Source organism: Dermacentor albipictus, chromosome 2 (assembly GCF_038994185.2).
Source record: "Dermacentor albipictus isolate Rhodes 1998 colony chromosome 2, USDA_Dalb.pri_finalv2, whole genome shotgun sequence".
NCBI lineage: Eukaryota > Metazoa > Arthropoda > Arachnida > Ixodida > Ixodidae > Dermacentor > Dermacentor albipictus.
The window spans coordinates 163,612,872-163,640,115 of NC_091822.1; the positions used below are offsets into that span (position 1 = coordinate 163,612,872).

General features: G+C 43.7%; 2 long non-coding RNA genes across 3 annotated transcripts; one reads left to right on the forward strand and one right to left on the reverse strand.

Moving 5' to 3' along the window:
• The first annotated feature begins 78 nt into the window (after window positions 1-78).
• Window positions 79-20,766, forward strand: LOC135917180 (uncharacterized). Its single transcript, XR_011512241.1, has 4 exons — window positions 79-324; window positions 546-662; window positions 6,006-12,094; window positions 19,345-20,766. It is a non-coding gene; the product is annotated as an uncharacterized lncRNA (long non-coding RNA).
• On the reverse strand, window positions 4,744-22,021 carry LOC135917179 (uncharacterized). Of its 2 annotated transcripts, none has more exons than XR_011512240.1 (3): window positions 21,857-22,021; window positions 20,793-20,928; window positions 4,744-8,614 (listed from the first exon to the last, which is right to left on the reverse strand). It is a non-coding gene; the product is annotated as an uncharacterized lncRNA (long non-coding RNA). The 2 variants fall into 2 exon arrangements; XR_011512239.1 differs by having other exon boundaries at window positions 4,744-11,371.
• Window positions 22,022-27,244: the final 5,223 nt, after the last annotated feature.

Sequence of the window (27,244 nt, forward strand, 5' to 3'; positions counted from 1 at the left end):
TCAAACCTGAACATCGCCCCCGAGGGCTCCGCGGTCGCTACGCATGCGTGAGCTGAAAGAAGGTAAGAGAGGAGAACAACTCTTTCTTGTAGGATGTGACGTCACATTGTTGCTTGTTTTTACTTTTTTGAAAAAGCTACTCTCGAACGTAGATTAGCCATTGCCGCCGTGTCGGCTGCAAGACGTTCTGCGCGCGCTTTTGTGCGTGTCGAAAGCGTATAACGTGCGCGATATTCGTGCGAGCGCAGTTTGACTTGAGCAATCGTGGGCTTGGACTCCGTGAGATTTGCTTTCGTCATATGCGAGTTAGGGGCTTGCCGACAGGTAAACCGCCGCTGTACTTAAGTGAATACCTTGTTTTTCGTGGTCCTGAAATAAATGGCGCGTCGCTACGATGGCGACTTCAATCGAGTGCGGTAATTGCTGCGCATTACGGGCGATTTAATTGCACAATACGTTCTGCATTATCGGTGTAGGCAGAGAAAACTTATCCTGTGAGCCTTACTTCCGTCACTCAGTCGGTTACATGTTTCGCTCTTTTCCAGTGCACATTCCTTGATATCCACTAACGAGCTGCTTCAAATATCGAAGTGTCTATTCATCGTGCAGATGTTTTTTTATTATTATTAACACAACTGGCGACGAGCAGCAGAGTTACAGCCGTGAGTTTTCCTTTCGAGCAAACCTTTTCAAATTGAAGTTTTCGCTCATGTTCGCAAGATAGCAAATTTAAGTGTTATACTCGCCGCTGTATTTTTTGATTCCATGGGACCTAGATTTAAGCTGCCTCAGGTTGAGGTTGTATTAACGCACACAGAGGCTTTTAGAAAAATAGTAATGCAGTGGGCCAGTTTATTTGAAATGGTGCTATTTGTGAAATTGATATTTCCCCTAGTCATGCTCAACAACTTACTGGTCAGATGCTTGAACTTCTGAAGAAGTATTTGCAATGTTTCCCTTCCAAATCAGCATTGTAACCAACGCTTTTCAGAAGTATGAGTGTGGTATTTGCCCCTGCAGCACTGCCATGAGTTCAAATTCAAATTGTGGCCACCGGCTGTCTATCCGTGTGCCACTCGAAAGTACAAAGAATTCATTTCTGAATTGTCGCAACATTTCTTTTTCATTCCATCTTTAAGGAATTTGTTTACTTCTTTTCCTGGTCATTGTGGACTTGCACACATTGAAGGTTGGGATAGTTTGGCAAAAGCATTGCATAGTGGGCCTGTAGGTTTTTTTTTGTATTTAGCGCATTGCCCTTCTGACTGGCCAAATTGTGACCCCTTCTGCCTGTTGGGCTTCAAATATTGTAGAAAATGGTGTGAGCAGCCTGGAGTGCACCTGAAGAGTAATGCTAGTTTGTGCATGATCATGTTGTTGCTGCTGGGAAGATGACATCTTAGGCACATATTTTTCATACTATTAACACAAATGTTTCCATCTTAATCCCTTTGTGGCTCAATCGTAGTAGACCTGTTCGTTTTTCAGTTACTTTGTTGTTTATTTTTGTTACATATCAGTATTATGTACTATCAAGTTAGTGGGAATATAAAGCTATTTGATGTTGTATTCATGGGGAATCCTAGCTGATCCCTCGTCATGGGTTTGTGCCATATGTCACAGGCAACAGTCATTCTAGTCTCTGCTTGTGGTAAAAGTATCCCAAAGCCTATTTTGCACGCTTGCAGATGAGTTGAGATTTAGACATCAATGCCAGCTCACAAAGCATCTTATACGGCAATCAGCCAGCCACCTCCGCAGATGGAGAATTCTGCATTTTCCAATCGTATTGTTTCTGTTGTCCTTGGCAGAGATGTTGATTGTATACAGAGGGAATATATTGTAGGACAATAAAAAGTTGTGATTACAAGGGCCATATATGGTGGAAATTATAGTAGACTATGACCAGCATCAGTGCAAGCCCTGCGGTATCTAAAAAATTAGTAATGTGCTGGTTTTCATATGCTACAGCTGCTATGTGCATTAAGCTCACAACTCCCTTTTTGGGAACATCACCCAGGAATGCCCACTCCTAACACTCTGTCACATGCACTTTGACAGCATCTGCTTTGATCTACTTGATTGCATATCAGTAAAGATGGGTCTAGTTCACTAAAGACTGACAATGCTGCATTCGAATGGAACCAAACCGTTCTCAAAAAGTTCTTGAAACCAGCCAAGCAGGTTTTCGAGAACTTTAATCTGGCAAAATGACAAAAAGAAAGTTATTTGAAATAAGTGATGCAATGCTGATGAGGTTTGGGCAAGCATTTCAAGGTGATTGGCCTTCATTATCTCTAGTAATATTGAACCTGCCAAATTGGCAAAGATCTTGAATGAATTCTTCACAAGGCCCAACTATTTTGTTGCTGCCCTATATTGTCTCTATAGGAAGAGTGCATACCAAAAATCTTGTGGCTTCCTGTTATAACACCCTATAACTTCCTTAGACGTAGGGCCATTTGATATCCACCAATATATACTTACACAGGATTTAGATGATGCCTTTAAAGATGTGTCCCTCATGCTTACATGTAAAGGAGCACTGACATTAAACTTTTGGACTGGACTTTTTTATATTAATCTGGTTCTACATGGCAACTTTTATGACCATACCATGCCACTGAAAGCTGCGTGTGCTTTGAGGGATTCTTAATATGTGCTAAGACTTGCTTCACTAAATAAATTTTCTTATGACTCTTTTCAAACATCTAAGTTAAAATTAATTTAATTCTAGTGTTCTATGTCACAACCACGATACGATTACGAGGCATGCCATAGTTGCGGACTCCGGCTTAACTTTAATCGCCTGAGGTTTTTAAAATGCACCCACTCCACAGTGTGCACCAAGACAGAAAGGAAAGACCAATGTTGTGCTGCATAGTGGTCCTAACATGCTCAGTTTTCAATGACCTAATAATGGCATGGCTTACTTATGAACTGCAGCATGCATCATTTGTTTGTGACCTACCATGCAATGTTGTCACCAGGTTATGGGGCCACACTGCCTTTGGCACATGTTTAAATGTTTGCATTAAGGATATATTTGTTGCACATAGAAGAAATTTGAAGTTTCGTAGTGTAATTGACTGAATGACAGCTACACATGCATAAGAAAAAAAATTATGCCAGGACTAGTTAAACTCTGCAGTGTTTGAGCTTGACCAATTCTTGTGATTTTACACATTTTGGATGACTGCAGGTCATTCATTACAGTTATACCAGCTTTTGTACTTTCTAGACATGCTTTTTGCCCTAGTTTTATACAGTGATCATAGATAGCCACACCACACCATGTTGGTAGAAGAATTCAGAATTTTAGTAAAATGGGGTTGCTCCATGTTGAGGTGCACAGGTGCACCAGCATGTCATAGTAAATGGAAGCCAGAAGCAGCAGCATTTTAAGGTATTGTGCCGCACCATGTAAAGTCAGATTATTGTGCCCCACTTCACTCGCTGGCAGAACCTGCTGGTGAAGAATTCTGAGGAAGCTTTCGAGGTATGCTGCACTTTTTCCAAAACAGTGTCCGAGGCGGCCATCTATTTTGCCTACAGGACGAAAAGTCCCTGGCCAGGAGTGCATCAAACATACGGAAATAGCTGTCAATTGCACTGCTGAACTTCTAGATATTTATAGTTTTGCCCTCAGTTTGCAGAACACAGCAATGCTATAGCAAGCAGCGTGGAGAAAGCTGTTTCAGGGCTCAACCACGGCATAGCCAGCACTGCATGTGCATACTATACACAAACATGAGGTTTTAGCAGCAATACTTAAGAGGAAGCTTTAGCTCAGGTGCTCCTATCTAAATACATGTAAAAGGAGAATTGATTTTTCTCGGCAACCACTGCAACGAATTTGATGAGGTTTGTTGCATTTAAAAGAAAAGCTTAAAATCTAGTGAATGTTGGTTCCGAATTTTCGATTTAGGTCATTAATTTTTTATTAAATATTGGCAGAAATTGAAAATTTCCAAGATACGAAGCTATCAAGTTTACAACTCTAACTGACAATGATGAAGGATAATACAATTCTGTGAATTGCATCTAATAGTACATCTAAAGCGGACAAAATTGATGTACACATGAATATAAAAAATTTCAGCAATATGGAAATACAACTTTTGCAGAACCCTTGTAACCAACGTAACAAATTCACGTAAGATGTAAAATGACCTATCGAATTTGTCCGCTTTGAACGATCTAATGTATGCTGTTTACCGAACCGCGATGTCTGTTCTTGATGCAGACCTATAAATTTGTAAACGTGCTTCTATTTTTTTTCAAACGGTCGAATATTTGAAAATCTTTTTAACAAAATTCAGGCCCTAAATCGAAATTCCACTTCCAACAGTCACTAGAATTTAACTTTCTTTCTCAAATGCAACAAATTTCATTAAAATCAGTCCAGGTGTAGTCTCAGAAAAACATTTTTGCGTTTTACATGTATTTGAATAGGCCGCGTCGGAGATGGGCCCGAGCTAAAGCTTCCTCTTAACAGCAAATGGTATTTGTACTTCACTCTGTCTAACATTGCCAGGCTTTAAAATAGATGAGGTCACTCTCTTTCATTTGATGTGTTTATACAAAAAAGTGTGTATGCATGGTAGGGGTTAAGGCTCCTTGGTCAAGCCAAAAAATCCTTCCTGACATGATGAAGTGAACCCTTGTGCATTTCAGTCTGCAGTCGCTCACTGCACTTTCAAAAGCGCAATCAGCACAGAGAGCACAGGAAAACACACAAGCAATAGTTCAGCAATTTATTTGAAACAAATAAAACTTTCTTTTACAGAATGACCACATTCCAAAAAAGCAACCACATACTATGCAGATAATACAGCCAACTTATGTTAAGTGGACAGCTGTTAATGTGTCCTGCCTTTATATGTGCAAATGTTTCAAGTCTCAAAATGTGCCCCTACTTTGCAACTTGTCCTTGGAACGATGGATGATTTCAAATGCTAAATTTAGCACCACTGCAACACTGATAGAAGAAAACTACATATTAAAATGACAAGTCCTTGTAGAACAGAAAAGGGTGTACAGTAAACTTCCAATAATCCGACTCTCGTTAATTTCATTTTTCAGTTAATTCGGTCCTGGCCGGTGCCCATGCATTTCTATGGGCCTAAACATTCAGTATTTTGATCCTAAAACTGGCATTCGCCATATAATGCGAACTTGACCAGACCCCAATAACGACCCCTTTTAGTGGCAACGTCTGCCTGAGCAGAGCTTAGAGGACAGTGAATGTGTTATACAAACGCTATCTCCTGCCTGAAATGCTTATTTTTGACCCAGCTGAGAAAGATTTTTAAGCTGTAACGGTAGCTGACAATGTCTGATTGTAGTACGTATCTGATTCTAACGAACAGTTTTTGTTTTCCAAGGACATTGTGCCGAAAATTGCCTAGCTGTACAATCAAGTGCGAAACTAAAACCATGTTTGTAGCATTCATATGCTTCACGTTAGAAGAGTTAACTGCTGGGCTAGTTGGTGATCTTGCATACTGAAATGATTTTGCGCCAAAAATCAACACACACATGAAAGACGACACCACAGGCGCCCATGGTGTCGTCGTCTTTCTTGTGTGTGTTGTTCTTTGGCGCGAAATCTTTTCAGTATATGCTTTACCGCTTATCATGGCTGTAATACAGCGAAGCTGACTTTAGAAAGTTGGCTGGCATACTAAAAAATCAGGTATGCGTAGGTTTCCACTTTGGTTTGGAGTTGTCATTTCTACTTTAGTTTTATACTTTGGACAAATAGAAAGTTGATGCATGTTCGTCTCAGAGGCAAATTGCGCAAGCACATACTGCCAAATGAATCAACGGTGTTTCAGCAGGTTTTTGCATCTTAATTCGACCCGTCAGTCTCGTCAGGGTAGAATTAATGGAAGTTGACTGTAGAAATCGCGCGATGAAGCACAAAGAAAGTTACCTTGCTCAGGTAGTGAAAAAGCAAAGAGAAAGTGCTTCACACAACATCCACCGATGTTCTGTTGCAGATGCAAAAGCTGCCTCCCTTATCTTGAACAGAATAAATTCCTTTCGAAGACAAAATAAAGAAAACAGAAAGAAGTCATCAAGGCATTCCACATCTATCTTATTCAGTCTTTACAGTGTTGCTACATCACCATTTCCTGAGCCTCCTATGCCAAAAAAGGTTGTTGTCAAAAATAAAATGACCTGATTCCCATGTTTTTCACCATCCAAGCAGTGTTTACTGTCAATTATTACTGCTTTTTGTAACCTCACCTGTGATTACTGTATGTTAACACTGAGCTATATGATAAGCTTAGTAAAAGTTGAAAAAGTATACTGAATGTTTATTTCTGTTTTTTTAGACATAAGGAGGGGTGGTTAAAAGTGAGCCGCATTTGCAAAATGCTTGCGTAAACAGCAACTACCCCGGTCATGTCCTAATTGTGGCCATGTTGTCCCTGCAAACTTATTAATCTCATCCGCCCACCTAACTTGCTGCCGCCCCCTGCTATGCTTCCCCTCTCTTGGAATCCAGTCCATAAACCTTAATGACCATCGATTATCTTCCCTCCTCATTACGTGCCCTGCCCATTTTTCTTGATTTCAACTAAGATATCATTAACTCGCGTTTGTTCCCTCACCCAATCTGTTCTCATCTTATCCCCTTAATGTTACACCCATCATTCTTCTTCTTTCCATAGCTCGTTGCGCTGTCTTCAATTTAAGTAGAACCCGTTTCGTAAGCCTCCAGGTTTCTGCCCTGTACGTGAGTACTAGTAAGACACAGCCGTTTCACACTTTCCTCTTGAGGGATAATGGCAACCTGCTGTTCATGATCCAAGAATGCCTGCCAAACGCACCCCAGCCCATTCTTATTCTTCAAATTATTTCAGTCTCATGATCCGGATCCGCAGTCACTACCTGCCCTAAGTAGATGTATTCCCGTTACCACTTCCAGTGCCTCACTACCTATCGTAAACTGCTGTTCTCTTCCGAGACTGTTAAACATTATTTTAGTTTTCTGCAGACTAATTTTTAGACCCACCATTCTGCTTTGCCTCTCCAGGTCAGTGAGCATGCATTGCAATTGGTCCTCTGAGTTACTAAGCAAGGCAATATCATCAGCAAATCGCAAGTTACTAAGGTATTCTCCATTAACTCTTATCCCCAATTCTTCCCAAGCCAGGTCTCTGAATACCTCCTGTAGACACGCCGTCAATAGCATAGGAGAGTTCGTATCTCCCTGCCTGACGCCCTTCTTTATTGGGATTTTGTTGCTTTTTTTATGGAGGACTACGGTGGCTGTGGAGCCGCTGTAGATATCTTGCAGTATTTTTACATAAGGCTCGTCTACACCCCGATTCCATAATGACTGCTGAGGTTTTTACTCAATCAAACGCTTTCTCGTAATCAATGAAAGCTATGTATAAGGGTTGGTTTCTTAATTAGGTCTTTCATCTCCTGCGATAACTTACCGGTATCCTGTCTAACGAAGTTACAACCGACTTCTATTGCACACTCCTTAATGATGCCCATAAGATTTTCGTTCATTGCTTCAACACTGAGGGTCTCTTCCTGAGTTAAAGCCCAATACCTCTTCCGCAGCCTGATCCGAAATTCCTCTACTTTCCCTCTTACCGCTAACTCATTGATCGGCTTCTTATGTACCAGTTTTTTCCATTCCCTCCTTTAGTCTAGGCTAATTCGAGATATTACCATCCTATGGTCACTGTAGCGCACCTTGCCGAGCACGTCCACATCTTGTATGATGCCAGGGTTAGCGCAGGGTATGAGGTCTACTTCATTTCTAGTCTCGCCATTCGGGCTCCTCCAAGTCCACTTTCGGTTATCCCACTTGCGGAAGAAGGTATTCATTGTCCGCAAATTATTCCATTCTGCAAACTCTACTATACTGATGGGCGACTTCAATGCCAGGGTAGGCAAGAAGCAGGCTGGAGAAAGGTATCTTGTTTTGACTTTATCCATCGCCGATTCCACGTCTTCATAGAAGCTTTCGACTTGCTGGTCACTGGATGTAGGTGGCTAGACATGTACGGCCTTCAATTTGTACCTCTTCTTAAGTTTTACAACAAGACCTGCTACCCTCTCGTTAATGCTATACAATTCCTGTATGTTACCAGCTATATCCTTATTAATCAGGAATCCAACTCCTGGTTCTCGTCTCTCCGCTAAGCCCCGGTGGCACAGGATGTGCCTGCTTTTTAGCGCTGTATATGCTTCATTTGTCCTCCCAACCTCATTGAGCTCTATTATATCCCGTTTAATGCCCGCTAATTCCTCCAATAGCACTGCTAGACTCGCCTCACTAGAGAACGTTCTAGCGTTAAACGTTGCCAGGTTCAGATTCCAATGGTGGCCTGTCCGGATCCAGAGATTATTAGCACCCTCTGTGGCGTCACAGGTCTGACCGCCGCTGTGGTCAGTTGCTTCGCAGCTGCTGGGGACCGAGGGCCGGGGCTTGATTGTTCTATTCATATAGGAGGTTGTGGCCAATCCTGCTCTGGTAAGGGAGTGCATTACCAGTTCTGGTCACTGGGGTCAGGCCACCAGGCCTGTTTATACAACTGTATCAACATGGATTTTTTTTATCCGGTGGAAAATTGAGTGGCACCTGGAGAGAGAGAGAAAGAAGTTTAATGACACGAAATGCCGAGAGGTCGGCCTGAGGTATATTCCTCTAGCCAGCTACTCGGCATTGGGGGAAGGGGAAGAGGGAAAGAAAGAGGTGCATGATGGGTGACGATGACGATAGAAGGAAGATGTAGAACATATGGCAAGCAATTTGGCATGCTCAAAGTCTGCAATCCAGGCCCGTAATTTTTAAAAAGTTCAGTAATGCCTTGATCGCCTTGAAACTCGACTGAGCGTCTGGCCAAGGGCCTAAAATAACGTCCTCCGACAACGGTGCGCTGTCGAGACGCGTAAGGTCCTTGACCAACCTATCACGCTCTTCCACAAACTTAGGGCAGTCACAAAGCACATGACCTATAGTCTCAGTCACATTGCACACCTCACAGTGTGGAGACTCGGTGCATCGCATGAGGTCCACGTATCCGCGCGTAAACGCTACCCCCAGCCTTAGTCTGTGCAGAAGACTGGCACAGCTTCGTTGAATTATCGGTGGTAGCCTAAAATTCATGGTGGGGTCCAATCTCTGGAGTCGTCTGTGGCGATTATCCGGATTGTCCCAGTGCTTTGCTGTCAATTTTCGGATGACACTGGAGAGGAGACAGTTGGCGTCCGCTCTTGAAAAAGGAATTGAAAGCAGTGACTCTCGTTCTTCGAGTGCTTTCTTCACTTCGGCATCGGCCAGTTCGTTGCCCTGTATACCGCAGTGACTAGGAATCCACTGAAATGTGATCTGGTGGCCGTTTTCTTGCGCTAAAGTGTAGAGCTCGGCAGTTTGAAGAGCCAACACTCTGTAAGCGCTTTCTTTCAACACCACTCTAAGTAGTTGAAGAGCCGATTTTGCGTCACTGAAAACTGTCCATATTTGAGGAGGCTGTCGCGCAATATATTGAACGGCCTCTCTTAGTGCCACTAATTCCGTAGATGTTGTAGTCGTCTTGTTATGCAGACGAAACCGTCGAATGACTTGATGCGCAGGCACGACAAAAGCCGCACCAGACGCATACGACGAGACCGAGCCGTCTGTATACACGCTCACCGAGGAGTCATATTCTTTCGACATATATTCAAGTGTTAAATGTCTGAGGCCGACGGTAGGTATTCGCGATTTTTTAGAAATTCCGGGAATAGATAGACGTACTGGTATTTTGGACATTACCCATGGGGGCATATGTGGAAGGTCAGCCGGGGCAAAGTATGCTGGCACCTGGATTTGAACCACAGTCCTTCTGCACGTGAGGCGGATGCTCTACCTCTACGCTATCGCTGTATCGGGGCGCAAGTAGTAAGTAATTATACGGGAAGCGTTTTATTTACTGTAACTGGAGGATTGGAGTAGATTAGTTTGACCACTCAAACAGTGGGACTGGTCCAACTGTCAGAATTCTGACAAGTTATAAGGACTGGAATCGCACAACCACAACTCTGAAGGAATGGAGTGGGAATAGAATGGAGCACCCCCACTCTGCAATTCTGCACCATGCCGTTAGATCCTGTTCTTGGGCAATGCCAGCACAGCTCTAGAATCACAAAGACGACCGCACTACCAGGGCGAAACACATAGAAGGCCTGTCAGCTGCCGCATGATCACGTGCTGCCAACGAGCAATCCTGCACATCCTATATATATATATATATACACAGTGCACAGACTGGTACCCTAGGTAGGGGCTAGGACTCGCAAAAACTATAGTGTACTCCACAACTGTGACGAGTACCAGGCCACCAAACTCCTTGCCCTGTGCACGTTGCTGTCTATCTTCATGAGCCTAGATCCTGATGCAACCACTGGTGCCACACTGCTATTTTCAAAGGCCACCACTAAATAAAGTGCCAGGGCCCGCCCAGGCCAGGGGTCATCGGCTTGGTCCAATACACAAAAGACAGTAAACTTTGAATTGACAGGACTACGAATTGGATTAGTACATTTTTAACTAACGCGAACCAATTTGTAACTACTAATGAATTTTCTTCTCCGTGATTGCTGGTAAGATCCGGTGTGCCACGAAGCTCTGTATTGGGACCAATTTTATTCCACCAAAAACATGGCTCCACACATTGTTTGAAAACATGTGAGTGCATATGCTTGTATCGGACAGCGAGAATAAGTAAGAGTCGGTAAGCAATGTCAAATACATGCAATCTGGCTTACAAAACAAAAGAAACTGGTCACTATTTAGTAATAGTTTTCTTTTGTGTGAAACAACTGCACCCTTGAAAAGTTCCTCATTCTACAAAAGTTCATATAGTGAAATATAGAAATATTTGGATGCATTTGAGTTGTCACCTGGCCCAGGGAACTTCTAGTGGCGGTCTGTCTCGATCTCTCAATTCCTGGCACTCCCCAATATTGTCACGTGGGCAGCAAAACTGTGAGTAATGAAACGAGCGTTTTATTGGGCGAACTCGTGCCCTCAAAAACAGGCTACACTCAAAGAAGGATGGTAGCGGCGAACACGATCGGTGGTCGTCGAAAATCTGACGAGCGGGTCAAGCGCGTCGGCTTTTATACATCTGTCGTCGAATGTTCCAGAGCAATCGCTGGGACCCGCGTGCCTTTCACAGTTTCACATTATTCACGTCGCGCACACATGCATTTAGATAACACAAGTTGCAGTGAAAGACAGTGGATGGAACCCATCGATAACTTCCAGAAACTTCTTTTACATGCAGGCAATTATTTCCTTGAGAATCTCCTCTTGCAGTGCAGGAGCTGCGAAAGCAAAAGCTGCCTGCCTCATCTGGAACAGAATAAATTCCTTTCGAAGGCAAGCTCAAAAGCAGAAAGAGAAGTCATCAAAGCATTCCACATCGCTAAAATTTGTGAGAACTAAGTTAGCTCACCTTCTTGATACCTATCAAGGAAAGAAATAGAATTCTTAGATGGGCACCTTGGGACTCTACTGCACTCTTAATGCACAGGTGGCCTTGCTATTTTTCATATCTGCCTCTTGCACAATTTCTCTGCGAATGTTTTTTGTTTTGCCATTTTGAAGAACCTTATAAACTCTCTGCCTTCACCAAACAAAGCCAGTCGGAAGTCTATACTTTGCGCATGCATCTATGCTTTTGTTCATGTCCTGTCTTCCTCACACAGTTTAAAATTTTGCTGAAGCTACAAGCTGACTAACCCAACAACATGCCTTACTTCAGTGTCCAGCTGGGCTTGTTGGTAAAGCTACACAATGCCAGCTCAAGTGACCACCGTGTGTGTCTGCTCTTCCGTGTTTGCATGTGGCTCAGCCTTGATTGCATGTGTAGTTTCAGTACTAGCTACTATATTTTAACTACTAATATAACTTCCATCTTCAACTTCCAGCTAGACAGAGTACCTCATACTACATTCTGAACATTGCTGCAATCAAGAAGGATTTCTGTCTAATGCGCTGGCCTCTACCACCAAATGCCTGAAAAATTAAGAAACATTATGTAGATTCCAGACACAGTCGGGATTTATGTTGCAGGTAAATGGCTATGTAGCGTTGGTTTGGGTTCTTCCAAACATTGCAGTGTTGACCAATGTGTTTGTGTATGGCGAGTGATTGCATATATGACACAAGCTTTGTGAGGAGAGTATGAATGCAAAGGCATGGTTTCTTTGCCTCTTTCCTAACACTGTTGTGGCAGCTGTTTTGACGAGTGGAAAACTTGGCTTATGCAGTATGCGCAAATGGGCACGTGCCTATTCTAGGCCCATCTCATAGAATAGGTATGTGTCGCTGCGACACAAGTATACAAGCCTTACATGTAGTATTAAGATAAGTGTCATATGTCTCTGTGCATACACCTCTTGTCAACGTTCTTCACTAAACAAGCACATGTCACCTTCATCCTCACTGCACAGAGAACAGCTATAGGTGATAAGGTGGCTTCCCTGCATAACATGCCTGTGACATCTGCTACTGCTAGCTTGCCAACGCAAATACGCTTTCCATCATTTGGATTGCAACAATGCATTAAATATGAATGTTTCATAGATTCTCATTAACCACTTTTAACATGTATGTTGGATCTACACAATTCCTTTTTGTACTCCAGTGAAGAAACATTACAGCATAAAGGTACAGTGTCCATGTTGTGCTAGCTGCTACAGTGAGGGGGACTTGGAAATGTGAGCGAATCCCGAAGGTGGTGCATTCTAACAAAGCACCTCGAAGTCCAGCTACAAAGGAAGAATGGGAGAAACTGACATGCTCACAGTTTGATAAGCAACTTGTATATGCACACATGCTCTGACATGTATTATGCACTGTTATACTTGTGCCACTATCCCATACACACAGCAATGCATTGGAGAGCAAGAAGTATGTGCACGACAGTGGTCAAATGGCTAGAGTGTCAGGTTGTTATGCTGGGAAACAGGTTCGGGGTCACTGTAACATATTTTTGTTTTCAATGCAGAAGACCGAAACGAGTCGGGACGTAAAATTGCCTACTGCAAAGTGCTTGGTATGAAAAAATAATTATTTGCATTAAAAATGCCCAAATCTAGCGCATGCAAGTGTGCATTCCCACATACCTGAAACGTTTTGAGGTGCAGCACATTGCAAGTGCAGTGGCTTTGCCACAAGGTTGACGTGTATAACAGTAAAGAGCATAGCAACAATGGTAGCTTTTCCACATAACCAAGGTGCATTGCGGTGCAGCACATTGCAACTGCTGTGGCTTCTACACAAAGCTAATGTGCATAATGCTGCAGCATGATGGAGCATGTTTTTAACAGACACAACATAGAGGCTCTTTACATGTACATCAATGATTTTATGAGCAGCTAAAGTGGTTGTGAATGTTGCAACGATAATGTTTTTGTTTTCACTTTTCAGACTGCAGAATGCCGATTTCTACATTATACTAGGGCAAATAAGTAGCTTTTTTATTTTCTATGCCTTTTAAGCAGTGTAGTGTTATCGCGACCACAGTATATTAGAGAAAATATGAAAATTTAGTATAATACAACTAATAAGCTTTGCTTCTAGTATCACTGAAAATCATATCAAGAAGCTTGGAGAACTGTCTCCTACTGAGTGCACATAAAAAGCATTTCGAAATGGTGGGCTCAAAACACTGAAACTTCAGTCACAGGCTGCATTCTTAGTCTTCCCCCAAATATAGGTCATGACCCTGAGACAGCATACATCAGATTCAGCTTGCAGTTGTGAAGTGGCTTGGGAAGTTCACAAATAGATCTGAAATTATTTTAAAGTTCAGGCTATAGCTTGTATGTGCAGTTGTGCCTGCTCATAGCACAACTGGTGCTGTATAGCATACTTGTGATAAAAACAGTTCCCCAACAGAAAGGCACTCCTTTTTGTGCAACTTCCGTGACTGTCTATTAGACAGTCACGAGAGCACGAAAAGGGTTTGAGACTTTTAAGACCAATTTCCTTGAGGCAAAGTTTCGCATGGAGCCAGTTTGGTCACAAGTTATTCCTACTCACACGTCTGTTTTCTTTTTTTTTCATTTAGTTTCAGGTCCACCTAAATTATTGCCATCATGACAGTCTTCACATAATATGGTAGCATCAATGGTTGTATTAATCATTCGAGCATCGAAATCTAAAAGTTTGCAGCAGTGTAAAAGGACAGGAGGACAACGGAAAAGAGGAGAAGTATCACATTTTAACATTAGTGGGTTGCAGTGCAACAGAAATAGGCAAGCACTAATTGAGCAACGAGACCACTGCACAAAGGAAATGCAGATTTAGTTGAAACACAGCAGTCTGTAAGGAAGAGATGGAACATTAATTCTTTGCGAAGCTTAGTCTGCATCACTATTTTGTATGCCATCGGTGATCATGAACATGCCAGAGGCAAAGCATACTGTTATGGGGATGTTGGAAGTATAGAAAGACTGTATTTACAATATAATGCCGCGAGAACTTGGTCACATTCACAACAGTGATGGAGAAAATCAACGACGTCTGTTGCACAACTATAGTCGGCAACACCTTTGTTATCGCGTAGCGTGTCATGTAATCAGTAGCGACGGCAATCGACTTGTTAACTCTAGTCGTCGGAAAAGTGCCAGGCAAGTCAAGGCCTAAGCGAGAGAACGGTTCGGAAGGAACTTCAACTGGATGAAGTCATCCGACAGGTGGTCGGGGAGGTTTCTCTCGGTGCTGACACAATTCACAAGTTGCGACATAAGAGTGCAGTAAGCAGTAGAGACCCAGCCAGAAGAACCGGTGTCGTACGTGATCGTATGTACGCAAAACTCCAAGGTGTCCCGCTGTCGGTGCATCGTGACGTTCAAGAACAGATTGCAGATGACAAGGAGGGACAAGGAGCAACTCAGGGTCATCAGCGTTGATAGTGCTGTGGTAGAGGATGCCGTTGTGCGGCACGAACATGCGGCATGTGCCGTCAGTGCTGCTGGAGTGATTGTATTCCGGCGATGATGGGCTGTAAGGACTCGTCGCGTTGTTGTTCGCCGTGCATGTCAGTCATGTCAGTGAATGCCATCACGCAGGTCATCGGATCATGCGTAGAAGGATTAAGTGGATCCATGGGGTGACGAGAGGCAGCCAGTGTCCTTTTGGAGGCATCCAGTCTTGTAAGTGACAATAAATGAAAATTCCTGGAGCCACAAAGCCCAGCGACCAAGCCGCCCTGTCGGGTCCCGGAGGGAAGACAGCTGGCAGAGTGCATGGTGGTCTGTAACGATCGAAAATGTGCAGCCGTACAAATATGGCCGGAACGTGACGATAGCCCAAACTAAAGCGAAGCACTCCCACTTGGTGATGGGGTAATTTCTCTCGGCAGGTGACAGCAGGCAGCTGGCATAAGCTATCACGCACTCGGTACCCTTGTGTTGTTGATCGAGAACAGCGCCGATGCCATGACCGCTTGCACCAGTGTGGACTTCGGTCAGTGCAGATGGATCAAAGTGGGCAAGTATGGGAGGGGTGGTCAGAAACCCGATGAGAGCGGCAAAAGCTTGAGCCTGCTCCGGGCCCCGTGAGAATGGCGTGTTCTCCTTTAGAAGATCTGTTAAAGGCTGAGCAATGTTGGCAAAGTTTTTGACGAAACGGCGAAAGTAAGAACACAGGCCGACGAAGCAGCGCACGTCAGAAGCAGAATGTGGCACAGGGAAACTGCGTATGGCACGAACTTTTTCCGAATCTGGTTGAACACCGGATGTGTCAATGAGGTGTGCCAACACTGTAATCTGACGACGCCCAGATTGACACTTCGTGGAATTCAGTTGGAAGACTGCTTTTAAGAAGACCGCAATAATGGCAGCGAGTCGGGTAAGTCGGCTGCCGAACATGGGAGAAAAAACAACAGCTTCGTCAAGGTAACAAAGACAGGTGGTCCATATGTAGCCTCGCAGAAGAGAGTCCATCAGACGTTCAAATGTCGCTGGAGCATTGCATAGGCCAAAGGGCATGACTTTGAACTGATATAAGCCATCCGGCATGATGACGGCTGTCTTCTCCAACCATTTCATCAACTGAAATCTGCCAGTAGCTGGATCGAAGATCGATGGACGATAAGTATTTAGCACTGTGCAAGCAGTCCAAGGCGTCATCGATGCATGGTAGTGAGTAGACATCTTTTCGTGTGATCCCATTTAAGTGGCAATAATTGACGCAAAAATGCCAGGCACCATCTTTCTTTTTTCACACGGACGACAGGCGAAGCCCAAGGGCTGGCTGATGGCTCGATGACCCCCTTGCGGAGCGTTTTGCCCACCTCTGGTTGGATGACTCGATGTTCATGCGATGCACGATAGGGACGCCGACAAATAGGATTTGTGTCTCCAGTGTTTATACGGTAGTGAACAACAGATGTTCGGCCTGAAGGCCTGCAGCCAAAATCAAAGATGCCACTGTACGATTCAAGCAGGAGACGTATGTCCCTGGCCTGTGTAGAGGTGAGGTTAAGTGCAGTCATTTTTGCAAAGTCATCCGTTAATGAACCAGAGCTGGGAGCTGCAATTGGCACTAATAAACCCTTCTCAGAATGCAGACTCTCAACATCAAATTCAGAACCACTAGAAACGCTGTCCAAGAAAATGCTGGCTGGAATCACTTCAGGGCACAGGCTGAAATTAAGAAGTGGTAAAACGATGTCATTATTAGTAACCGTGACTGGTTCAAAGCACATCGATGATGGGGCAAAGAACATATTCACCATCAGGAACCTGTGGCTGGGCGGTCAAAGTGACGTAAGTAACTGCATCGGGTGACAAACGCACATCGTGAAGTGAGCACAAGTGCGGGGAGGCGGTGCTCGGAGCATCAGCTAGTTGAGGCAGTTCTAACTGAAGAACGCCGGTCATTAAGTCGATGAGAGCAGAATGAGTGGATAAAAAGTCAAATCCAAGGATAACGTTATGAGGGAAGATGATCACAGCAAAGAGAACAGAACTAGGGCGGCCAGCTATACTTGCAGTACACATTCCAAGAACAACCAGCATGCCACCGTCAGTCATATGAAGCACTCGGGCAGCTGCTGGGGTGAGGAACTTCTTTAAACGTCTACACGGGCTAGCACTCATCACAGATATGTGGGCTCCACTGTTGATGAGTGCTTGGACAGCTATGCTGTCTATTTTAACGCCAATTACACTTATTCCTGTGGGCATAGACAGAGGATTTGCTGCAGCATTAGGCAATGCAGCACCACCTCCGAGGGCTGCATTTCTTAGTTTTACGAACGGGTGTGGCCAAATGCCACAGGGGACGAAAGGCGACATGGCTGCAGCGAACAGGAAGATGGGCAACATGTTTGCGGTGAACGAGACTGGTGTACGTGCGACGATGGTGAGCAACTGTACCACATGTTCCTAGCAGAGTTGGCGCTGTTAGATTCAGCGGTGGGCGAAACATTTTCATCAAAACGGCTCAGGTTGGTCGGCGTGCGAAGTGTTAAGGGCGACGAGCTGCGACAGTATCAGGCGACATGACCAATGCGGCGACAGATGAAACATATCGGCTGGTCGTCTGCAGTTGTCCACTCAGTCGGGTTGCGATAACACGGACAGAAGCGTCGGGATGGAGCAAAAATAGTAGAAGGGTATTTGTTAGCTCCGGTGTTGGCAAGAGCACAGACAGAACATAAACCAATGTTTTCAAGTTCCTGGTGAATGATAGCTTGTGAGAAGGGGACTGAAAATGTAGCATCAGGGATACGCGAACAGAAATGCAGGCGCCATCACATCCAGTTCATGTCAACGATTCACACCACGTCCTCCGATGGCGGTGCGTGCTGCTGTGTGGGTTGATCTTCACATGTCTGCATTGCAGCAGTATTAGGAAGTCTGGCGAATGGTTGCAAGACTCATCGGCTTTTGGCCTGCTGGAATTCTCAGCACTCTTTAAAGATAACATCAACTGTAGGGCAGCTTTTGCACATGAGCAGATTAAAGGCGTCGTCAGCAATGCCCTTAAGCACATGCCCGACCTTCTCAGCTTCTGTTATGTTGTGATCGGGTTTGCTTTACGACAAAGTGCCAGCATGTCCTGGATGTACAAGAGACAGGACTCCATGGGGGATTGGGCACAGGAGGCCAGTTCCTGTTTTGCATCAATTTTACGGCCGGCTGGTTTGCCAAACAACTCTGTCAACTTCTCTTTGCGTTGGTCCCAGCTTGTTAGCTCATCTTCGTGGTTTTCGTACCACACTTTTGCCATGCCTCTTAGGTAGAACAACAGGTTAACTAGCATATGCGTAGGGTCCCATCTGTTGATTCCACTCATGCGTTCGTACATAGCCACCGACTCTTCAACATCGGCGCCATCGGTACCGCAGAAAGTTCCAGGATCCTTATTTATCACCGCCGCTACTGCGTTGGGGTTATAAATAAGGATCCTGGAAGTTTTTGCGGTACCGATGGCGCCGATGTTGAAAAGTGGGTGGCTATGTACAAATGCATAAACTCGGACATGCGAGAAATCGTCAGCGCGTCTCTACGGGACTGCACGGTAGTCGAGGCTGAAGAAGCGGCCGTCGCTCTAGCAGCAGCGGAGGGCTATCGGACTAGGTGGTTTTTAACAATACTAACCAACTCCCAAACAGCATGTCGAAACTACATGTTAGGCAGAATAGGTCACAGAGCGCTCCACATACTTCGCTCTGAAGATCACCACACACAAAACCCAGAAAAAGAACAACCAATTAGACACACGATAGTGTGGACGCCGGGTCACACGGACGTGGAAGGCAACCGTGAGGTTGACAGGGTAGCTCGAGAATACACAGCATACCGAGCACCCTCCACCAATGACCTCGAGGAAACTGAGCCAGTCCCCAGAGAATACTCGGCTATCCTAAACCACTATAAGGGCAGCAGGAAGCGGTACCCCCCACTGCATAGCTCTCTCACTAGAGAGGACTCCATAGCTTGGAGGCTGCTACAGACGGGTGCATATACGAACTTAAACACACTCAGTAAAATACAACCCACACAGTACACTGACAAATGCCCATGGTGCCAGGAAACACCCACGCTCTACCGTATAACGTGGGCCTGCCAGAAAACAAACGCGGCACCAAACCTGAGTGCGGAGCAATGGAAAGGAATGCTCTCTAGCGACTGTCAGGACATCCAACTAGGGCTGATCCGACGGGCCCAGCTGGCAGCGGCATCCAGCGGAGCCCTGGACTAGAGGCAGAGGGTTATTGCTAAAAAGATGGAAGACACCATTTGACTCCGCGAAATTCATTAAATTTTTCTAGAGCTCAATAAACGTTTTTGCTCCTTTTCCAGGATCCTTGGGTTGCACAACCACAACCTTGGCTATGCCCAATGACAAGGGACAGCAAGATGCTACTTTATGCCCAGATGTCACCTCTTATGACATTTCAAGGCAGCGAGGCTGAGACTGCACTGTATTCAGCGGCACTGACAACCATGATGTAGAGGACTGACTTTCCCCCTATGTACAACACATCAGCAGAATAAGAACAAGGAAATGCCCCACACAGGTGCGTGGCACTAAACTGGACGCACTACCTGCTGTATGCAAGAGAGAATTAGGAAGAATGAGCTTCCCATTACTCCTGAGCACCTACCTACAACTGTTTTTATGGGCACAGCATTGAAGCTGCAATTGAGGTAATGCCTAACACCACATGAAATACAAAGCACAATACGTCAACACAGAGAAACCAAAACAACTGCACACACAACTTCTCACCAAAATAGACACAGCGTCTGCTTTATGTTGCATCTGAGCTGAAACGGGAGAATCCCAAACTCTGTGTCACATAACATCTGAAAGAACCAGCTGCTATGAGAGAACCAGTGAGATTAATCTGGCGCGCTATGCATGCACCTGTAGCCTAACGGGTAAAGAATTGGGCTGCTGCACTAAGGACCCAGACTAACGACCCACCATCAGGCACGTTACTATTATTGAGCCTATCTGACTGGATGTACGAAGAAGCCAGGAGACGGATCATGATAATGCTTTGCACAAGAGACAACGAAGCTGAACCCACGTTTTCTGCCTTGTGCTTGCAATGCTCTACCAAGTGAGCTTCAATGGCAGTTGTCCCGATGTCAATTTTCTTGGATAGCTGCGCATGTGTACTAAGCATAGCCCTAAGAGTGCTGGGCAGCAGCACTCACAGTCATGATGGCAGATGTTAAGTATCCTTTAAAACACCCATACTACAAAGTACATGATCTTAGAAGCTGGCAAGTGGCTAATAAACACTCGTTTTCTACCACGAGGAACCAAGGCAGCCGAAATCAAAACATTTGTAGCTTATGAGCGAGAAAAATCAGGGGAGTCACGCAGCTCAATTTTTTGTTTATAACAAGCATATGATGGCAACAGACTATGAAGCAACAATGACTATATAGAAAAATGGGTTAGAGCTGACGACAATCATTGGCAGCTCACACTATAATGCTTTCTCTACAATGTATTGTCTCAAGACATCTGGCAGCAAAAATCTTCTGGATTCTTCTACTATGTCTTTTGCAACTGAAATTTTAAATGTGTGTAATACTTCACGGCAACTTAGAACACTTACATGGTTAAGCATCTCCATACCTTAAATTTGTGGACCAGTTTTGTCACCTTTCTAGAACAATAACTCCCTGGTGTCATACATCACTCAAACCACTACTAATTAAATCTACGTTTAGATAAGCAGTACCTGCATTAGATGCAGCAGCATACCCTTTTAGCAAATGCATATACATACCACGCTCAGACTGAGCAAACCAAACAAACCAACAGCGACCAGTACTTGTGTCCATTTGTCTTCAACGAGGCAGAGACAGGCCAGGTCTCAATAAACACAACAAATATAAGGTGCAGGCAGAGGAAATAAGCAGAAGCTGTAAAGACAGCAGTAAAGTGAAACAAATTAGACAAATTTGCACACAGTCAGCGATCTGGGCCGAGGACAATTCACAACGTTACTGCCACAATTAGAAGCAAATGCTCCTCATGCAACAAGAAAAAACACGTTTTAGCTGTAAACAGCACGAGTGCGTGGAGTTGGTTGATATTCTAAAAACAGCACAGACAACAATTAAAGCAGACACACTACTTGTGTCATCTGCCTTCTTGCTGTTTTTTTAAATATCGGTCACAGTTGCAAAGCTACGCACATGATCTATGAACGAAAGCAACGGACGTGCATATAAAGCTTGGTGAGCCGATTCATACTCATATATGTTTAATTTTGAAAGTTCCAGTAAAAGCGATAGTAGCAGCAGCAGTAAAGTGGGTTCGTTTACCAGCTCGCTCACAACGTACGCATTGTATGATTTAACTCGACGGCTCGCAAAGGGGCTACTAAGAAGCTTTAAGTGAAGGAAATACGCTTTCGTTATCTCACTGCAACGAATGAAAGCCTCTGACGCCCATACCGCGGTCAGCAGTGAGAAAGTTAATTAAATGCAGCAATGCGCTGCATGGGTAAATAAGAAGGGCATAGCGTAGTCATCCTATAGAGATGGAGAAAAATAGACTTAAGAACGCGATAAACATCATAGGACGACATCCACGCTAGTTGAGTGCATGCATTTCTGGCGCGTGGAAGATGTCGCTGTTTTTTTTTGTTAATTTTTTTACATCGGTGCAACGCGTAGGAACTGCAGTGTTGAAGGCACGAACGAATAAATTATACTGCGATCACTGCGGGACCTGCGACAACCGTTTCGTGTTCCTTCGAATTTCGAGATCACATCGACCACAGCTCGAATGCGCAACCGGTTTTTTACGTGTCAGCAAGAGAACGGGTAATCGCACAACACTTACCGTTGCTCCAAGTACGTCGCGGTAGCACCAGCAGCTGGGCAACAAATGTCATCAAGCCCTGGCCCACCGCAGTGTCCGCAACTTGAAGCTTCTATAAGCATTCGCCAAAAACTAAAAGCGGACCACAGCCATACGTACGCGCGCGAACGAGACGCAAGCCATGCGTCTGAGTTCGAGGGTAGTTATTTCGAAAAAGCAAAAACAAGCAACACTGTGACGTCACATCCGGTAAAGTCAATTTGTCCTCCTTTCTCACCTTCTCTCAGCTAACGCATGCGCAGAGACCACGGAGCACTCGGGGGCGATGTTCAGGTTAGGTTCAACACAGTGCTGGGCGAAAATACGAACTTGTAGAAATATTCTACAGATGGCGGGGCCAATCCAGGAACGCCAGCTTTGCGCTCAGGCGCGAAATTTTGAACGCACGATAGGGAACGTACCGGTACGTCAGTGACACTGAGGGGGCGGGAGCGCCATGACGTACCGGTACGTCCGTGACAGCGAAAGGGTTAATGATGTAAGTTTAATAACACGTGGCAAATATTTAATTTGTGCTGTATGGTGTTGTGGTGTTTATAAGCTGCTGCTTTCATGTGGTAATGTGTACATCGGCAGGAAGAGTTGATGCATCCTCCTTATAGAACTCATTGAAAGGTAAACCACCTGTCAAGCCATCATTGTTCTTGCAGTTGTACACCAGATTTCACAAACATGGGGACAGTTATGATATAGAAAGAGTAGCTGAGGCTTAACATATCCACATGCATGCACAGGAGTGCAGGAGTCGACCATCTATCTCTATAACTCAGGTTGAATGTGCATACTTGAGTAACATGTAACACTTGTTGGGTGTCAGGTTTCTTTTATTGTAAGCCTAGTTTGTGTTTTTTTCCCACTTGTAGGTTTTATTGTGTGTTGCTGTGTATGTATATAATTGCTTCCAGAGTGGCTTTCTTGTTGCTTATAAGTTTAGAGAAGGCAGCGTTCTTCATTTTGTGCATCAGACAGCAAGTGAGCATGTTTCAAAGGATGTTGGATTTTGTTGCCATAAGCAACAAAAAGGCATAAGCATATAGACTGCTTGCTGGAGGTACTCTTTATAGCATTAGGGATATTATCATGCTGATAACTCAGTGCACAATAATTAGATCACATCAGGTCCGACATGTCTCCTTGCCACCATGAAATCTTGTCAGATGCATAACACGGGAAATACACCACAGATCTTGACCAGCCATTCTCATTGTGGTCTCGACCTCCTACCACTGAGCAGACTGGTCCAAGAGACAAAACATGCAACTTTTATCTGATTAAATGTAGTGCATGTTGCACAAAATTAGATGTCAGGTGTTATTGTTGACACAGATACATATCTGTGAGCCTCATAAACTAATGTCAAAAGAAAGAGAGTAATACCCATGAAATGCACTCTTGGTAGGATGGCAGGACCAATATCTTTTGCAGAGTTAAATAACAACCATGCAGCAGTATCATGATATCAAGCTGAACAATAATTTACTCCAAGAATAGTTTTCTTCATGCAACATTGCACTGATAGTCTTGAAATACAATACCCATTGCCAACAGGAGGCCTTCCAAGTTATGCATGACAGGAGGGCATATTTTAGGAAGCAAGAATGAAAACGGAGCCGGTTAAATATGAAAGTTGCGAATGCAACTCTGCAGAAATTAGAAAAATGAACCAAATGGAATAGTTTAAAAGTAAATGGTTTAGAGACAAAAGGCCGTCTTATTCCATGCCAGAAAAGCAAGCAGAGGTTGAAATGCTTTCCACATACATACCTTCAAGGTGCATGTTCAGGGTCTGTCCGGAGAGTAATGTCAGTAAGGCGATTAAAAATCATTTATTGAATTTGTTGTTACAAAAAGTTTAAAAATCTTCAAAATACTCTCCTTTTGCGTCAATACATCGGCTCCAGTGAGACTTCCAGCTCTCGAATGCATTGCGGTAGTCCTCCTCCGGAATGGCCTTTAATGCTGTGGTGCTAGCTGCTTTAATCACGTCCGCTGTCCCAAAATGATTGCCTTTCAGGGGTGTTTTGAGGCATGGAAACAGAAAAAAGTCAGGGGGGAGCCAAGCCCGGGCTGTATGGGGGCTGGGGTATTGTTGGCCCCACTGCATTAACCAGGTAGTCGGTGACGATGAAGGCACTGTGGGCCAGCACATTATCGTGGTGCAACTTCCAGTTGTGTGCAATGTCCGGCCGGATATGTTGAACCCTACGTTTCAGTCTTTCAAGGACATCCACATAAAATTTGGAGTTCACAGTGGTTCCAGGTTCTTCAAACTCATGATGAACCAGTCCGTGGATGTCAAAAAAAAAAAACAATGAGCATGATCTTGATCTTTGATTTGCTCATCCTGGCTTTCTTCTGGGGAGGGGACGAGTGTGTGTGCCGCTCAGATGATTGCCTTTTGGTCTCCAGGTCATATTCAAATACCGAAGTCTCGTCTTCTGTAATGACGTTGTCCAAAAATTTTCGCTCACGTTTGCACATGTTGAGATTTTCTTGGCATATTTCAACGCCGCGTGACTTTCCGTTGTCAGTGAGCACTTTTTGAACCATTTTTGTGCACGCCTTCCGCATGCCGATATTGTTTGTGACAATTTCATGAACTTGAGTTTTCGAAACGTTTAACATGTCGGCCATTAAACGAACACTTAATCTTTGGTCTGAGTTCAACAGTTCTCTCGCTCGTGTCACATATTGTCAGTCGTAGTGGTCGTGGATGGCCATCCAGCGCAGTCCTTGTTGTCGCCCTCTTTCCGGCCTTCCAAAAGGCCTTGTGCCACTGAAACACTTGCCGATCTGACCAGGCATGTTCTTTATAAGCAGTCTTGAGCATAGTAACAGTTTCCGCAGCGGTATTGCCAAGTTTCACACAAAACTTGATCGCAAATCTTTGTTCTAATGAGTGCTGCATTTTCACTTGCACAAGAATAAAAAACAGCTCACCGACGGGCCCGTCCGACACTCTCCGATGTTCGGAGCACACTGACTGATGGACCGCTGCTTAGCTGGATTCCGTCACTACTAGTTTCAGCCAGTTAGACCGCTCTGACATACAGTCACATCACAATAAATTTACTGACATTACTTTCGGGACAGACCCTGTATGTGGTGATAGACAAGCTTTTTAGATATAAATGTTGGGAACCTGGATGGAGGTGAGGGCCATGTACAGTAAAAACAAGATGTATAAGGTCAAAAATTAATTCTTTTAGTCAGAAATTGGTCAGTGGTGTCTGGCTTCTCTTGTTCCCTGGCCCTGGATGGTGAATACAAAGTTACACACACACATATATATATATATATATATATATATATATATATATATATATATATATATATATATATATATATATATATATATATATATATATATATATATATACACACACACACATAGCTGCTTATTCCCATGCCGCAAGCATATCAACAATTAAAAGTTGCCTTGATTGGCTAGGCAACAAGAAAACTTGCCTGTTTATTTCACAAATTCTCAATTGAAACATGTTTAATTACCTCCTTGTAGCTCATTGATATATATGTGTGGGCATGTGTGTGCGTGTGTGTGTTCTGAGGCTGCCTTTTACAGGAATAGTAAAGATTGGTTTGGCAAGTTGGCACCTGTACCTTGAGGTTGTAGTTCATTCTCAATGAGATACAAGGAGGTAATAACATATGTTTCAATTGAGAATTTGTGAAATAAATGGGTAAGTTTTTTTGTTGACAAGCCTGGCCAATCAAGGCAAGTTGTAATTGTTGATATGCTTGCGGTATGGGAATAAGCAGCTACAATAAAATGTACAGGTTGGTTTTGTATGGCTTCAACTAAATATGAGAGTTGTGTTTTTTGTCGGTGTATCCCGGATTGATGAAGCATACTCCAGTTTTGATCTTGCAAGCATATTATACAGTTTAAGTTTAAGGGAAGCAGGAGTCCAAGAAAACTTGCAGCAAAAAAAGCCATGTGTTCAGTTATTAGCATTAGTCAAAAAGTTGATATGCATTTATACTGAAAGATCACTAGCGAAAAATCTGATAGGGCAACCTAATAAAAATTAAATCAGTTTGTTTCTGCTGCATTATGAAACGATACAACTGATACACTGATAAAATTACTTTCAGTTCTATTCTGGACGTATCTGTGCTATTCTGCTTGTACAAGTCTACTAGTGTATTCTTTTTATTAGTGTAATAGTGTATTCATATTAGTTTGCCAGATCTTTAGTCTATCAGTATCTATGTGTGTTGTATAGGTGTAATGTGCTTCAAGGAGAAGCAAGCTTCCTCATTTGCCCAAAAAATGTGTCAGAAATAATGCATTTATATTATCAGAAAAGACAGTACATATAAATCAAATATGAAGCCCAGGATTCAGAAAGGAAAGATTGTTGGAACAAATATACACCATACAACAGCTTAAAAAGAATAAAAATGTGATCACATTTAAAAGAGAAAAGATGTTTAGATTGGTTCACAACAAAGTTTAGCCTTTTTAAACAGGAGGTTATTGGCAATCAAGCCACCGAATTGGTTCACATGTACACCACAAATATTATTAGACTTCACAATCTGGAAAGCCAGTGAATGGAAGTGGTGGGTTCTTCATTATTCATTACCATGCCTTCATGGCTTTTTGCCAGATAAGTATGTCAGACATTCCAGTTTGCTTGTGGAAGGTGTCTATATACTTCTACTAGACACCGTCACTTCAGATGACCATAATGAGATCATCTGATCTTCTCTCGGAGTTTGTTGTGAGAGCACAGTCTTTGTTTGGATTGGGTGCAATGACATACAATGTACACCAAATCCTGCATCATCCTAAATGTGCGGCTAAACTAGGACCTCATTGGTCGCATTCTTCATTCGTATTTGAAGGCGGAAATGAACTTCTTGTGAAATCGGTCAGCGGAGCTAATGATGTTCCTTTGCAAATATTGGAATGTTATGTACTTGCTCGAAAGTTACAGGCAGCTAAAGCTAGTTTAAATCTTTCACCAGAAGTAGTGAGTTTTTTTTGGTGTACAGGAGAGGAGAGCTGGTCAGCAGACAGTTTCGTTAGGCACTGGAAAACTGTGCCTGAACTTGGATGAAAGTGAAAAACAGGCTGTAGTCCACAACCATGGCTGTGACTCAACAAGTGTCACTGAATATTAGCGAATGGTCATCAACCAACAAACATTCCACTCTCTCCAGTACACTTGAACTATAAAGACTAATAAAAACAGTGCATTTGTCAGCTTCTCAAGTGCGTTTTCTCTCATTTGTAGAATTCTTACTGGAGTGAATTCTTGTATAATTCTGAAATGCAAGAAACTATTTCCTGTTAAAATTCTCCATGCAAAGCACCTTTCA